Below are 14,893 nucleotides of genomic sequence, written 5' to 3'. Positions count from 1 at the left end.
ACTGTACTTCACCTTCGTCAGGCGGCGAGCCGAGGTGAGGCACTTAACGGAGCGCGCGCCGTCCGCGCTGCACGCCGAGCCCGCGCTGGCCGAGCTGGCGCTCGCGCACTCCACCATACAACTGTACTTCACCTTCGTCAGGCGGCGGGCCGAGGTGAGGCACTTAACGGAGCGCGCGCCGCTCCGCGCTGCACGCCGAGCCCGCGCTGGCCGAGCTGGCGCTCGCGCACTCCACCATACAACTGTACTTCACCTTCGTCAGGCGGCGGGCCGAGGTGAGGCACTTAACGGAGCGCGCGCCGCTCCGCGCTGCACGCCGAGCCCGCGCTGGCCGAGCTGGCGCTCGCGCACTCCACCATACAACTGTACTTCACCTTCGTCAGGCGGCGGGCCGAGGTGAGGCCCTTAACGGAGCGCGCGCCGCTCCGCGCTGCACGCCGAGCGCGCTGGCCGAGCTGGCGCTCGCGCACTCCACCATACAACTGTACTTCACCTTCGTCAGGCGGCGAGCCGAGGTGAGGGCACTTAACGGAGCGCGCGCCGCTCCGCGCTGCACGCCGAGCCCGCGCTGGCCGAGCTGGCGCTCGCGCACTCCACCATACAACTGTACTTCACCTTCGTCAGGCGGCGGGCCGAGGTGAGGCACTTAACGGAGCGCGCGCCGCTCCGCGCTGCACGCCGAGCCCGCGCTGGCCGAGCTGGCGCTCGCGCACTCCACCATACAACTGTACTTCACCTTCGTCAGGCGGCGAGCCGAGGTGAGGCACTTAACGGAGCGCGCGCCGCTCCGCGCTGCACGCCGAGCCCGCGCTGGCCGAGCTGGCGCTCGCGCACTCCACCATACAACTGTACTTCACCTTCGTCAGGCGGCGGGCCGAGGTGAGGCACTTAACGGAGCGCGCGCCGCTCCGCGCTGCACGCCGAGCCGCGCTGGCCGAGCTGGCGCTCGCGCACTCCACCATACAACTGTACTTCACCTTCGTCAGGCGGCGGGCCGAGGTGAGGCACTTAACGGAGCGGCGCGCCGCTCCGCGCTGCACGCCGAGCCCGCGCTGGCCGAGCTGGCGCTCGCGCACTCCACCATACAACTGTACTTCACCTTCGTCAGGCGGCGAGCCGAGGTGAGGCACTTAACGGAGCGCGCGCCGCTCCGCGCTGCACGCCGAGCCCGCGTGGCCGAGCTGGCGCTCGCGCACTCCACCATACAACTGTACTTCACCTTCGTCAGGCGGCGGGCCGAGGTGAGGCACTTAACGGAGCGCGCGCCGCTCCGCGCTGCACGCCGAGCCCGCGCTGGCCGAGCTGGCGCTCGCGCACTCACCATACAACTGTACTTCACCTTCGTCAGGCGGAGGGCCGAGGTGAGGCACTTAACGGAGCGCGCGCCGCTCCGCGCGGCACGCCGAGCCCGCGCTGGCCGAGCTGGCGCTCGCGCACTCCACCATAACAACTGTACTTCACCTTCGTCAGGCGGCGGCCGGTGAGGCACTTAAAGGAGCGCGCGCGCCGCTCGCGCTGCACGCCGAGCCCGCGCTGGCCGAGCTGGCGCTCGCGCACTCCACCATACAACTGTACTTCACCTTCGTCAGGCGGAGGGCCGAGGTGAGGCACTTAACGGAGCGCGCGCCGCTCCGCGCTGCACGCCGAGCCCGCGCTGGCCGAGCTGGCGCTCGCGCACTCCACCATACAACTGTACTTCACCTTCGTCAGGCGGAGGGCCGAGGTGAGGCACTTAACGGAGCGCGCGCCGCTCCGCGCTGCACGCCGAGCCCGCGCTGGCCGAGCTGGCGCTCGCGCACTCCACCATACAACTGTACTTCACCTTCGTCAGGCGGCGGGCCGAGGTGAGGCACTTAACGGAGCGCGCGCCGCTCCGCGCTGCACGCCGAGCCCGCGCTGGCCGAGCTGGCGCTCGCGCACTCCACCATACAACTGTACTTCACCTTCGTCAGGCGGCGGGCCGAGGTGAGGCACTTAACGGAGCGCGCGCGCTCCGCGCTGCACGCCGAGCCCGCGCTGGCCGAGCTGGCGCTCGCGCACTCACCATACAACTGTACTTCACCTTCGTCAGGCGGCGGGCCGAGGTGAGGCACTTAACGGAGCGCGCGCCGCTCCGCGCTGCACGCCGAGCCCGCGCTGGCCGAGCTGGCGCTCGCGCACTCCACCATACAACTGTACTTCCTTCGTCAGGCGGCGGGCCGAGGTGAGGCACTTAACGGAGCGCGCGCCGCTCCGCGCTGCACGCCGAGCCCGCGCTGGCCGAGCTGGCGCTCGCGCACTCCACCATACAACTGTACTTCACCTTCGTCAGGCGGCGGGCCGAGGTGAGGCACTTAACGGAGCGCGCGCCGCTCCGCGCTGCACGCCGAGCCCGCGCTGGCCGAGCTGGCGCTCGCGCACTCCACCATACAACTGTACTTCACCTTCGTCAGGCGGCGGGCCGAGGTGAGGCACTTAACGGAGCGCGCGCCGCTCCGCGCTGCACGCCGAGCCCGCGCTGGCCGAGCTGGCGCTCGCGCACTCCACCATACAACTGTACTTCACCTTCGTCAGGCGGCGGGCCGAGGTGAGGCACTTAACGGAGCGCGCGCCGCTCCGCGCTGCACGCCGAGCCCGCGCTGGCCGAGCTGGCGCTCGCGCACTCCACCATACAACTGTACTTCACCTTCGTCAGGCGGCGGGCCACTGTTGACGCGTCCGCCTGGATTAAATGTCTGATACAGTGTCTAGCAGTGTCCGTTTCAAGGATGAAATGTGTCAGTTGGGTTACAATAGTTGATAGGGCGCAAAGTTGTTATTTCATTCGAGAATGATTTAATTATTTATTTTGTCTCCCAGTTTCCAAATCAAACATTCATATTCTTGTATTAAAATAACAGGTCGGGTCAACGAATTGGGGCAATCGAGTTGTCATTTTAATGTCCGTGCCGGATCTGATACTGACACTGATACCGACTAACCTCAGTTCTTCGTATGACGAACGTGAAATACAGATAAACAGTAGAGTTCACGAGAGCCAACTCCGCCAATACCGGCTCGTCGGTCCCGATAATCGCTGCTGGCTTGTGGTGTACGGTCCGTACCGGATCCGATACTGATACCGACTTACCTTGGACCCTCGCCTGACGAACGTGAAGTACAGATGGACAGTCTACTGTTCAGCTCTAACTCACGAGAGCGAACTCCGCCAACACTGGATCGTCGGTCCCGATAATCGCTGATGGCTCCTGGTGTACGGTCCGTACCGGATCCGATACTGATACCGATTTACTTTGGCCCTTCGCCTAACGAACGTGAAGTACAAATGAACAGTAGAGTCGGCTCGTCGCGGGGCGCGTAGCGACACGCTCCCGATAATCGCCGCCGGCTCGTGGTGTACGGGCCGTGCCGGATCCGATACTGATACCAACATACCTCGGCCCTTCTGCTAATTCGTTCAAACGGCTCGACGTGAAACGCGGTTGTAGTGTTTGTAATTCGATCGCTCAACGATTGTATAGATACAAGCTTTAATTGGGTGAAGTACAGTTGTATGGGCAGGCGCGCCGCTCCGTTAAGTACCTTACCTCGGCCCTCCGCCTGACGAATGTGAAGTACAGTTGTATGGGCAGGCGCGCCGCTCCGTTAAGTGCCTCACCTCGGCCCGCCGCCTGACGAAGGTGAAGTACAGTTGTATGGTGGAGTGCGCGAGCGCCAGCTCGGCCAGCGCGGGCTCGGCGTGCAGCGCGGAGCGGGCGCGCTCCGTTAAGTGCCTCACCTCGGCCCGCCGCCTGACGAAGGTGAAGTACAGTTGTATGGTGGTGGAGTGCGCGAGCGCCAGCTCGGCCAGCGCGGGCTCGGCGTGCAGCGCGGAGCGGCGCCGCTCCGTTAAGTGCCTCACCTCGGCCCTCCGCCTGACGAAGGTGAAGTACAGTTGTATGGTGGAGTGCGCGAGCGCCAGCTCGGCCAGCGCGGGCTCGGCGTGCAGCGCGGAGCGGCGACATACGAAGAACTGAGGTTAGTCGGTATCAGTGTCAGTATCAGATCCGGCACGGACATTAAAATGACAACTCGATTGCCCCAATTCGTTGACCCGACCTGTTATTTTAATACAAGAATATGAATGTTTGATTTGGAAACTGGGAGACAAAATAAATAATTAAATCATTCTCGAATGAAATAACAACTTTGCGCCCTATCAACTATTGTAACCCAACTGACACATTTCATCCTTGAAACGGACACTGCTAGACTAGACACTGTATCAGACATTTAATCCAGGCGGACGCGTCAACAGTGGACGAAGAAACAAAGAAATCATGTATAGCGGCCACAGAGAAGATCATTGCAGAATGCGACCTGACCAGGACCGCTCAGGACTTGCTGGGACATTATTTAGCCTTAGAAAGGTCAGTAAAATTAACTTATATAATCTATGAGCATGGTACATAGTAGAAAAGGAATCGCAGAAAACTTCACTGAGAAAAAAAGGGTTAACGCACAAAAACAAAACCTTTTTTTTCTTGTCTATGTGCGTGGCTTCTATAACATTCATAGATGGTAGGATAAACTAGACGTGCTATATGCGTGCACCCGTAAGGGACAGAACATATGCAATGCGACAAAAACAACCTACTTAATTTGGTCGGATTATTTGTTGCCCACCATAAGCTATTTACGGTGGGTAATTAAAAAAAAGGAAACTTTTTTTTTATACTACGTTGGTGGCAAACAAGTATATGACCCGCCTGATGGTAAGCAGTATCCGTAGCCTATGTACGCCTGCATCTCCAGAGGAGTTACATGCGCGTTGCCGACTCTAGCCCCCTCCCGCCCCTCGTTGAGCTCTGGCAACCTTACTCACCGGCAGGAACACAACATATGAGTAGGGTCTAGTGTTATTTGGCTGCGATTTTCTGTAAGGTGTGTCCGCTGTGCTGTGCCCTACCACACAGAGCGAGATGACATTCACAGTGCCCATACCTCTCTGGTGGACGTAGTTTAAGGACGTACCCGGGTCCAAGGACGTACCCGGGTCCAAAAACTGTGACAAGGACAAACAATCATAGCGCTTTCTCTGCTACTCCTACTGAAAGTATTTTTTATAACAAAAATTTCAAAATATTTTATATGAACATTCCAATATAATGACCAATTAAAAGAATGTTTACACCTTATTTTTACTTTCTTGGCTTTAGAATACTTAAATACAACTTTAATGAAAAAAAAAAGAGTATCATGTATTAATTACATAAAAAAATTCGATATTCACATTGAGATTTTTTCGTTCCATTTTTATGGTTAGGCTAACATGACATTCCAACTGCCAAGCTTATGATATGATTTAACTCAATTTAGGATCGCGTATGCAAATTAATTTGATATCACCCACTTCATAACTTCAGATGATAAGTGTGTTTTTCGCGTCGTAAACTTTAAATTTAGTTTTTTGTCGCTGTTTCACTGATGCAACAATGAAAAAATAACTATTAGTCGTAGATACTTCAGTTTTTCACTAATAGATATCTTATAATATGTAGTTTAGGGAACTACTCCCTATCGACAAAGTGGGATGCTTGGACGAAAATGTTTTCGTATTTCCTATGTTCACCTCTACAGGTCGCAATTCTCAATCGATTCTCGTTAAAAATTTTAAGCATGTTAGATTATAAATTATTTTTTTTTGACAATTCGGTGTTTGAAAATTTTCCAAAATGGCGGAGTTATACATTTATTCCGTTTTTATTTTTTTTATTTTATTGATTAGGGAAACAAAGAGGTCTACAGTTACTAGTAAAAATATTGGGGCATTTTATTAAGAGCGAGGTATAGTACCTGATCGGCCAATCAAAAGGAGAAAACGTTTTTCCACTTCTAAACATTTCCATTCTTCATGTTTTTTTTTTATGTTATTGACACATTGAAAAACTAGGTTTATAGGTTTTCCTTTTTTTCAAAATTTGCAAAACAAATTTTGAAGTGAAAACTTCTTTAGCGGCGCTGTGCACTTTTTGTGATGGGGAAAAAATGTTAAACTCGCGACATGTCACGTGACCGACAGATTCGTCAGATTGAAAATTAGTAAGACGGACATGTGACCTGATTTGAATATTAACGTTGTTCATTTTTAATGATAAATAATTATAATAGTTCTGAAGTGTTACGAGTAGGTACATTTTTATTATAATATAAATTGTCATATTTGTGTACGATAGCGCAATAAATGAATATTGTATTTTACCTTTACCACTAAATGATAGTACTTTTATACTGATAATTAAAGCAATTCGTGCAAAATTATTCCCTAACCATTCCAAAATATCAGAAATGCACAACGTTAATATTCAAGTTTTCACTTCTGCCGGCACTCCCGGAGTGCAACCCGTTGTTTTTTACAAGCTTTTATTTACTTTCACCTGACCGTTGTGTTTGTAATCAAATCTTGCAAGTTAAATTTGATCCACTTCCCGGTTTCCGATTGAGCTGAAAATTTGCATACATATGTAAGTCGGGTGACAATGCAATATTATGGTACCATCGACCTGATCTGATGATGAAGACAAGAGGTGGACATAGGTACTCTGTGATAAAACAACGCAACCTAATTGTGTTTGCGATTTTTAGAATTTGCTCGATGAGTTGCCTGTGGAAAGAAAAGTACAGTCAGCGATAAAAGCTTGTACCAAAATGAAACTTTTGCCAAAAACTTATTTTTAGCTAGCTAGCTAAACCTAGAATATATTATGCTGAAGCGATCGACATCAAAATCAAAGTAATTTGTTAAGTTGTAGTTAGAGTTTCCCAAATTAAATTTCATAGAAAAATTACCGTTACATAGTTAGATTTTTTTTTTATACTACGTCGGTGGCAAACAATAAGCATACGGCCCGACTGATGGTAAGCAGTCTCTGTAGCCTATGTACGCCTGCAACTCCAGAGGAGTTACATGCGCGTTGCCGACCTTAACCCCCTCCCACCCTCGTTGAGCTCTGGCAACCTTACTCACCGGCAGGAACACAACACTATGAGTAGGGTCTAGTGTTATTTGGCTGCGATTTTCTGTAAGGTGGAGGTATCCCCAGTTGGGCTCTGCTCTAGATCTGGAATGACATCCGCTGTGCTGTGCCCTACCACACAGAGCGAGATGACATTCACAATGCCCATACCTCTCTTATGGACTTAGTTTAAGGACGTACCCGGGTCCATTTAGATAGATTCATTCATAGATTTAAAAAGCTATTCTTTCTCACTTAACGTGTGTGTATTCCTAGATTCTTCTTAGAAGAGAGCGTCAGTAAAGCTCTCAAGATGGCGGCACACAGGTCGGGGCAACCAGCTCCAGTCTGGTTGACGATGTCTTCTACATTGCCAGGAAAGTGATCCGGTAAGTTTGCAATGTAGATACACATTTAGATAAACGGGGCAAGAAAATTACATTTTCTCAAACTTGTAATGAAATGTTGACATGACTTACTTCAAATTAGGTCGGGAAATACTACATATCAGGTGCGATGAGTGAAGATGATATGTAAAGGAATTTCATACAGCCTTACACACCTAGGCCTGTAAGGCAACCTTCTTTTGTTTTTCAACGACAAATTATGACACGTCTTGGCATTCAACCATAAAAGCAAAATTCTGCCATTATGCTTTTTTTTGTCTTTTTTGTGTTTTTTTTTCTTTTTGTGTTTGTTAAATATTATTTCGGGGTTTCAAAGGGGAGCATTATTTTTGCGCTAAGACGCACGGTTTAGGAGATACAGCCCATAAAGTTTTTTTTCCAGTCATGCAAAAAGAAAGAAAAAAGCGTAATGGCGTGCATCGTAGCGCCAAAATAATTACATTTTTGTTCCCCTTCAATACCCCACGCACTGAATAACCTATCACATTAGGACATGAAACAATCATCATGATTATTTCATTGCAAGTTTGAGAAAAGCACTATACAAATCTCGGCGAGAAACAGGGTTGCCGGCCGCATATCCCTACAACCCTTCGTTTCCCGTCCTCTATAGTAATGTACTATACAATTAATATCAGGCGTGTAGGGCATATAGTTATGGTATTATTACAAGCTACAAGTCTCAATAGTTGTTTGTCTTGTATTTATAAATAACCGGCCAAGAGCATGTCGGGCCACGCTCAGTGTAGGGTTCCGTAGTTACTCTTCCGTCACAATCAGCTAAACTGGAGCTTAAAGTATAGTGAATTGTTAACAAGGGATGAAACGGTACCTTTCACCCGAGTTAAACAAATAGGCAAAGGGTTGTAGCAGGATAGCCTAGGAAAAATTGCCCCCAGCGATTTTGGGCCGAAACTGTAATCAAATGATGCCTTTTGGGAGGTTATACTCTGCACAAAGTTTCATCCCTCTGTTACCCCCTGGGGGTGAAAAAACCCGATTAACCCCAAAACTGTTTTAATTATTTTTTCCTAAACTATGAAAGTGACGAATTTCAAATTTCGTACAAATATTAATAAGACTAAAAGCTATGTGCTAAAAAATATTAACCCCCTAACCATTGAAATTCTTGTAAAAAAAACAAAAATAAAAAAAGAATCAACCTGTATATCAAGTTTGGCTCATGGTACCACACCATTTTTTTTTCAAAAATGAACAGTTTATATTCTACATGATACAAAAGTTTCATGGACCTACTCCAAAAGGAACATTGCGAAATTAATATGTATTGGCTCTTTGGTGCGTACTATTCATTGAAATCCCACTAAGAGCCTTGCATTATTAATAAACAATGGCTTGCGATCGGACCGCTGCCCGTGCCCGATTTGAAAAGGTGGGGATAAAGAAGTATGAATCAAACTCATTTGTACATGGATCTCAAGTTTGGCTCATGGTACACACACCATTTTTTTTTTCAAAAATGTACCAATTTATATTCTATATTATATAAAAGTTTCATGGACCTACTCCAGAAGGAACATTGCGAAATTAAAATAAACGTACTATTTCGTAGCTACTAATCATTATACTCGTATCATGCTTAATACGCAACGTCTCGGACCCGAAAACTAAATAATTAAAAAAAACCGGCCAAGAGCATGTCGGGCCACGCTCAGTGTAGGGTTCCGTAGTTACTCTTCCGTCACAATAAGCTAAACTGGAGCTTAAAGTATAGTAAATTGTTAACCAAGGGATGAAACGGTACCTTTCACGTGAGTTAAACAAATAGGCAAATTTGCGTAATCAGTACCTAATTAAAGTATGTCTTTTTACTATGAAGGGGAAACTTTTTGCGATAACTCAAAAACAGCTAAACTGATCACGTCCGCTATAGTTTTCATTTAATGTCTTTCTTAAGCTCTACTTCCACGATTTTTTTAATTTTTTTGGACCTATGGTTCAAAAGTTAGAGGGGGGGGGGGACACATTTTTTTTTTCTTTCGTAGCGATTATCTCCGATTTATTCACTTAATCAAAAAATGTTTGTTGAAGACCCCTATTAGTTTTGAAATACCTTTCCAACGATACCCCACACTGTAGGATTGAAGCAAAAACAAAAAAATTCACCCCCACTTTACGTATAGGGGAGGTACCCTCAAAAAAATTAAATTTTTAGATTTTATTGTACGACTTTGTCGGCTTTATTGGTTTATATATCCATGCCAAATTCAGCATTCTAGCACTAACGATCACGGAGCAAAGCCTCGGACAGACAGACAGACAGACAGGCAGGCGGACATGGCGAAACTATAAGGGTTCCTAGTTGACTACGGAACCCTAAAAATGTTTTTATAAATACAAATGAGTTTGATTCATACTTCTTTATCCCCACCTTTTTCAAATCGGGCACGAGCAGCGCCAGCGGTCCGATCGCAAGCCATTGTTTATTAATAATGCAAGGCTCTTAGTGGGAGTTCAATGAATAGTACGCACTAAAGAGCCAATACATATTAATTTCGCAATGTTCCTTCTGGAGTAGGTCCATGAAACTTTGTATCATGTAGAATATAAACTGGTTCATTTTTGAAAAAAAAAAATGGTGTGGTACCATGAGCCAAACTTGATATACAGGTTGATTCTTTTTTTATTTTTGTTTTTTTTACAAGAATTTCAATGGTTAGGAGGTTAATATTTTTTTAACACATAGCTTTTAGTCTTATTAATATTTGTACGAAATTTGAAATTCGTCACTTTCATAGTTTAGGAAAAAATAATTAAAACAGTTTTGGGGTTAATCGGGTGTGTTTTTCACCCCCAGGGGGTAACAGAGGGATGAAACTTTGTGCAGAGTATAACCTCCCCAAAAGGCATCGTTTGATTACAGTTTCGGCCCAAAATCGCTGGGGGCAATTTTTCCTAGGCTATCCTGCTATACCCTTTGCAAAATTAGTACCTAATTAAAGTAAGTCTTTTTACTATGAAGGAAAACTTTTTGCGATAACTCAAAAACAGCTAAACTGATCATGCCCGCTATAGTTTTCATTTAATGTCTTTCTTAAGATCTACTTGCACGATTTTTTTCATATTTTTTGGACCTATGTTCAAAAGTTAGAGGGGGGGGGACACATTTTTTTCTCTTTCGGAGCGATTATCTCCGAATATATTCACTTTATCAAAAAATGTTTGTTGAAGACCCGTATTCGTTTTGAAAGACCTTTCCAACGATACCCCACATTCTAGGGTTGAAGCGAAATTTCACCCCCACTTTACGTGTAGGGGAGGTACCCTAAAAAAAATTATTTTTTTAGATTTTATTGTACGACTTTGTCGGCTTTATTGATTTATATATCCATGCCAAATTGCAGCTTTCTAGCACTAACGACCACGGAGCAAAGCCTCGGACAGACAGACAGACAGACAGACAGACAGACGGACATGGCGAAACTATAAGGGTTCCTAGTTGACTAGGGAACCCTAAAAAGGGATAAATCATACATTAATTATTTGAGACTTGTAAAGTTTTATGAATAACGTTATAAATTTTGAAGTGAAAACTTCTTTAGCGGCGCTGTGCACTTTTTGTGATGGGGAAAAAATTATATGAGCCTCGGTAGAGAGTACCATTTTGTACGATTTGGCGTTGAAACTCTAGGTCCATGGGGTCCCAGCGCGCTTAAGTTTTTTGCAGAAATCACGAAGCGTCTGGTTGACGTAACTGGTGACCGAAGAGCTGGCGGCTTCCTCGCACAGCGTATTAGTATTGCGATACAACGAGGAAATGTCGCCGGCAACTTGGAACAATGACTCAAGGGCGTATTTTTTGATTTAAGCTAGTTAGAATATATCTATTAATATTTATGTAAATAAAGACTTCACCTACGGTTACGAATGTTTGTTTCCGGCTCCGATATTTTTGGTTTCCAAAACTGAAAAACCATTTGCTAGACATAGATATTGCCCAAGAATCTCCAAGACCTCCGGACTAGAAACTTGTGAAATGTAAAAATCCTTGTGAAGGTTAGCTTTAGATTTAGTTTTTTTTTCTTCAAGATAGTATCTCATCTGTCATTAATCTTTTTTTTTACACTTACTTTATTATACATTTTCTTTTAATAGGTTGTGCTCAGAAAAAACTTTTGGCAACTTAGAATTTCAGGTTTAGTTTAGTAATTATATGTATTTAGGTTATATGGTTTTCATACTAATTTAAGGAAACTGTAGGTCTATAAGTCTATTACCCTATATTGTAACAATTTATCAATACAAGAGACTGTTTGTTTCTAAATAAAGAAAAAAAAACTGTCATAAAAATGTTTTATCTGTTTACGATCCATAAGTACTATGAGGTCAATACGCATAAGAATGTCATATGGGTAAGATAGGGTACATTGGGGTCAGTTTACACTTTGATAGTGTTTAACTAAACCCCCCACTTTCCAAAAATTTACCGTCTTTAAAAACTCCAAGCCCTAAGGATTGCAACAAAAACAATATTATGTCCAAAATATACATATGCACCTACAATATCAGGTCGCTATCCACACCAGAAAAACTGCTAGAATTAAAACATGAACTCAAAATATTAAGAATGATATCATTGGACTAGCTGAGGTACGACGGGTAGGTATCACAATACAAGAAGACGAAGACCGTGTTCTCTGCTGGAATGGAGAAAGAAAAAGACATCTAGGTGTAGGATTTCTATTAAAAACGACACTAAAAAACGTAACACCCGGTTCACAGGTTTATCAGACAGAGTAGCAATCCTAAACCTGACATTTGACAATGAAGACATATCATTGATTCAAGTTTATGCACCAATAGCTGAAGCTAGTGACACCGAGGTAGAAGATTGTTACAAAACTGTTGGAGAAGCCCAAAGTTTAGCATACAAATCCCAGATCATTCTCAGAGATTTCAATGCAAAAATCGGTGTTCCAAATCCAAACTACCGGAAAATGTGGAACCGGAGACAGAAACCACAGAGGTGAATGACTTATGGGGGTCCCTAACGCTAATGACCTTCGATCTGAATCCCTTAGTTTTCTAATGTTTTAGTAGCTTATCATATTAACAGCAACGGCTGTAAGCAATATAGTATCCCAAATTTACTTCAAAGTTCATTATCTTCGAGATATTTGGCATCAAAGTTAAATAATTTTAGGCCGAAAAACTGGTTTTCTGCCCATAACTTTAAAATTAATTAATTTAAAATTAAACTGTCTGACAAATTTTTAGAGACGTCAAAGACGAACCCAAATATGTAGATCTCATATATGAAAGATCCTTCATAGCAATCTAGTAACGAAAATAGTGTTTGTTTAGACAATGTTTATAAAAATCATAAAAAAATAAGTATTAATTTCTTTCAAATTCCGGCAGACAAAACTGAAGAAAAAGATTAAAGAACCGATAGCCGTTTGTCTTATAATTCTATCTATAGTGCAAATGAAGGAGTAACGACTCAAAACTCGCCAAAAATCGATGAAAACCGCGGGGCCCCTTATACAATTTGCCGTGGAAAACCACATAAAGATTATAAATACAATGTTTTTGAAAAAATCAAGAGTAGATCGACATGGATCTCACTTAATCAACATACAAGAAATGAAATAGATTGAGATGAGTTAGATGAGGTGAATTCGTAAATAGGCCCCAATATGAATACTTACCTCGGAGCTGCGAGGTCAGCGGGGCTGGACGTATTGACCTCTTCTTACCTTCTTTGTGAATTCCCAGCCGCAGCATCTCAACGGGCAGCGTGGACGGCGCGTGCGCGGTGCTCAACGAGGTGTCGGCGCTGCTGGAGCAGGACGCCGCCGCCGCGCTGCGCCGCTGGCTGCGCGCCCCGCCCCCCGAGCCCCTGCCCCTCCCGCCGCCCCGCCCCGCCGCAGGTAACAACGAGGTGTCGGCGCTGCTGGAGCAGGACGCCGCCGCCGCGCTGCGCCGCTGGCTGCGCGCCCCGCCCCCCGAGCCCCTGCCCCTCCCGCCGCCCCGCCCCGCCGCAGGTAACAACGAGGTGTCGGCGCTGCTGGAGCAGGACGCCGCCGCCGCGCTGCGCCGCTGGCTGCGCGCCCCGCCCCCCGAGCCCCTGCCCCTCCCGCCGCCCCGCCCCGCCGCAGGTAACAACGAGGTGTCGGCGCTGCTGGAGCAGGACGCCGCCGCCGCGCTGCGCCGCTGGCTGCGCGCCCGCCCCCCGAGCCCCTGCCCCTCCCGCCGCCCCGCCCCGCCGCAGGTAACAACGAGGTGTCGGCGCTGCTGGAGCAGGACGCCGCCGCCGCGCTGCGCCGCTGGCTGCGCGCCCGCCCCCCGAGCCCCTGCCCCTCCCGCCGCCCCGCCCCGCCGCAGGTAACAACGAGGTGTCGGCGCTGCTGGAGCAGGACGCCGCCGCCGCGCTGCGCCGCTGGCTGCGCGCCCCGCCCCCCGAGCCCCTGCCCCTCCCGCCGCCCCGCCCCGCCGCAGGTACCACCGAGGTGTCGGCGCTGCTGGAGCAGGACGCCGCCGCCGCGCTGCGCCGCTGGCTGCGCGCCCCGCCCCCCGAGCCCCTGCCCCTCCCGCCGCCCCGCCCCGCCGCAGGTAACAACGAGGTGTCGGCGCTGCTGGAGCAGGACGCCGCCGCCGCGCTGCGCCGCTGGCTGCGCGCCCCGCCCCCCGAGCCCCTGCCCCTCCCGCCGCCCCGCCCCGCCGCAGGTAACAACGAGGTGTCGGCGCTGCTGGAGCAGGACGCCGCCGCCGCGCTGCGCCGCTGGCTGCGCGCCCCGCCCCCGAGCCCCTGCCCCTCCCGCCGCCCCGCCCCGCCGCAGGTAACAACGAGGTGTCGGCGCTGCTGGAGCAGGACGCCGCCGCCGCGCTGCGCCGCTGGCTGCGCGCCCCGCCCCCCGAGCCCCTGCCCCTCCCGCCGCCCCGCCCCGCCGCAGGTAACAACGAGGTGTCGGCGCTGCTGGAGCAGGACGCCGCCGCCGCGCTGCGCCGCTGGCTGCGCGCCCCGCCCCCCGAGCCCCTGCCCCTCCCGCCGCCCCGCCCCGCCGCAGGTAACAACGAGGTGTCGGCGCTGCTGGAGCAGGACGCCGCCGCCGCGCTGCGCCGCTGGCTGCGCGCCCCGCCCCCCGAGCCCCTGCCCCTCCCGCCGCCCCGCCCCGCCGCAGGTAACAACGCGGTGTCGGCGCTGCTGGAGCAGGACGCCGCCGCCGCGCTGCGCCGCTGGCTGCGCGCCCCGCCCCCCGAGCCCCTGCCCCTCCCGCCGCCCCGCCCCGCCGCAGGTAACAACGAGGTGTCGGCGCTGCTGGAGCAGGACGCCGCCGCCGCGCTGCGCCGCTGGCTGCGCGCCCCGCCCCCCGAGCCCCTGCCCCTCCCGCCGCCCCGCCCCGCCGCAGGTAACAACGAGGTGTCGGCGCTGCTGGAGCAGGACGCCGCCGCCGCGCTGCGCCGCTGGCTGCGCGCCCCGCCCCCCGAGCCCCTGCCCCTCCCGCCGCCCCGCCCCGCCGCAGGTAACACCGAGGTGTCGGCGCTGCT

The 14,893-nt window shown here is 49.9% G+C and overlaps 1 long non-coding RNA gene across 2 annotated transcripts; it reads left to right on the top strand.

Moving 5' to 3' along the window:
• The first annotated feature begins 1,620 nt into the window (after positions 1–1,620).
• On the top strand, positions 1,621–13,283 carry LOC133533451 (uncharacterized). Of its 2 annotated transcripts, none has more exons than XR_009801871.1 (4): positions 1,621–1,723; positions 4,261–4,388; positions 7,251–7,363; positions 13,121–13,283. It is a non-coding gene; the product is annotated as an uncharacterized LOC133533451 (long non-coding RNA). The 2 variants fall into 2 exon arrangements; XR_009801870.1 differs by lacking the exon at positions 1,621–1,723 and adding an exon at positions 2,453–2,566.
• The last annotated feature ends 1,610 nt before the right edge of the window (positions 13,284–14,893 follow it).

The sequence above is a fragment of the Cydia pomonella genome, unplaced genomic scaffold (genome assembly GCF_033807575.1).
Source record: "Cydia pomonella isolate Wapato2018A unplaced genomic scaffold, ilCydPomo1 PGA_scaffold_166, whole genome shotgun sequence".
In the NCBI taxonomy this organism is placed as follows: domain Eukaryota; kingdom Metazoa; phylum Arthropoda; class Insecta; order Lepidoptera; family Tortricidae; genus Cydia; species Cydia pomonella.
Note: the sequence above shows the minus strand (reverse complement) of the source record. Positions and strands in the feature narration are given on the sequence as shown.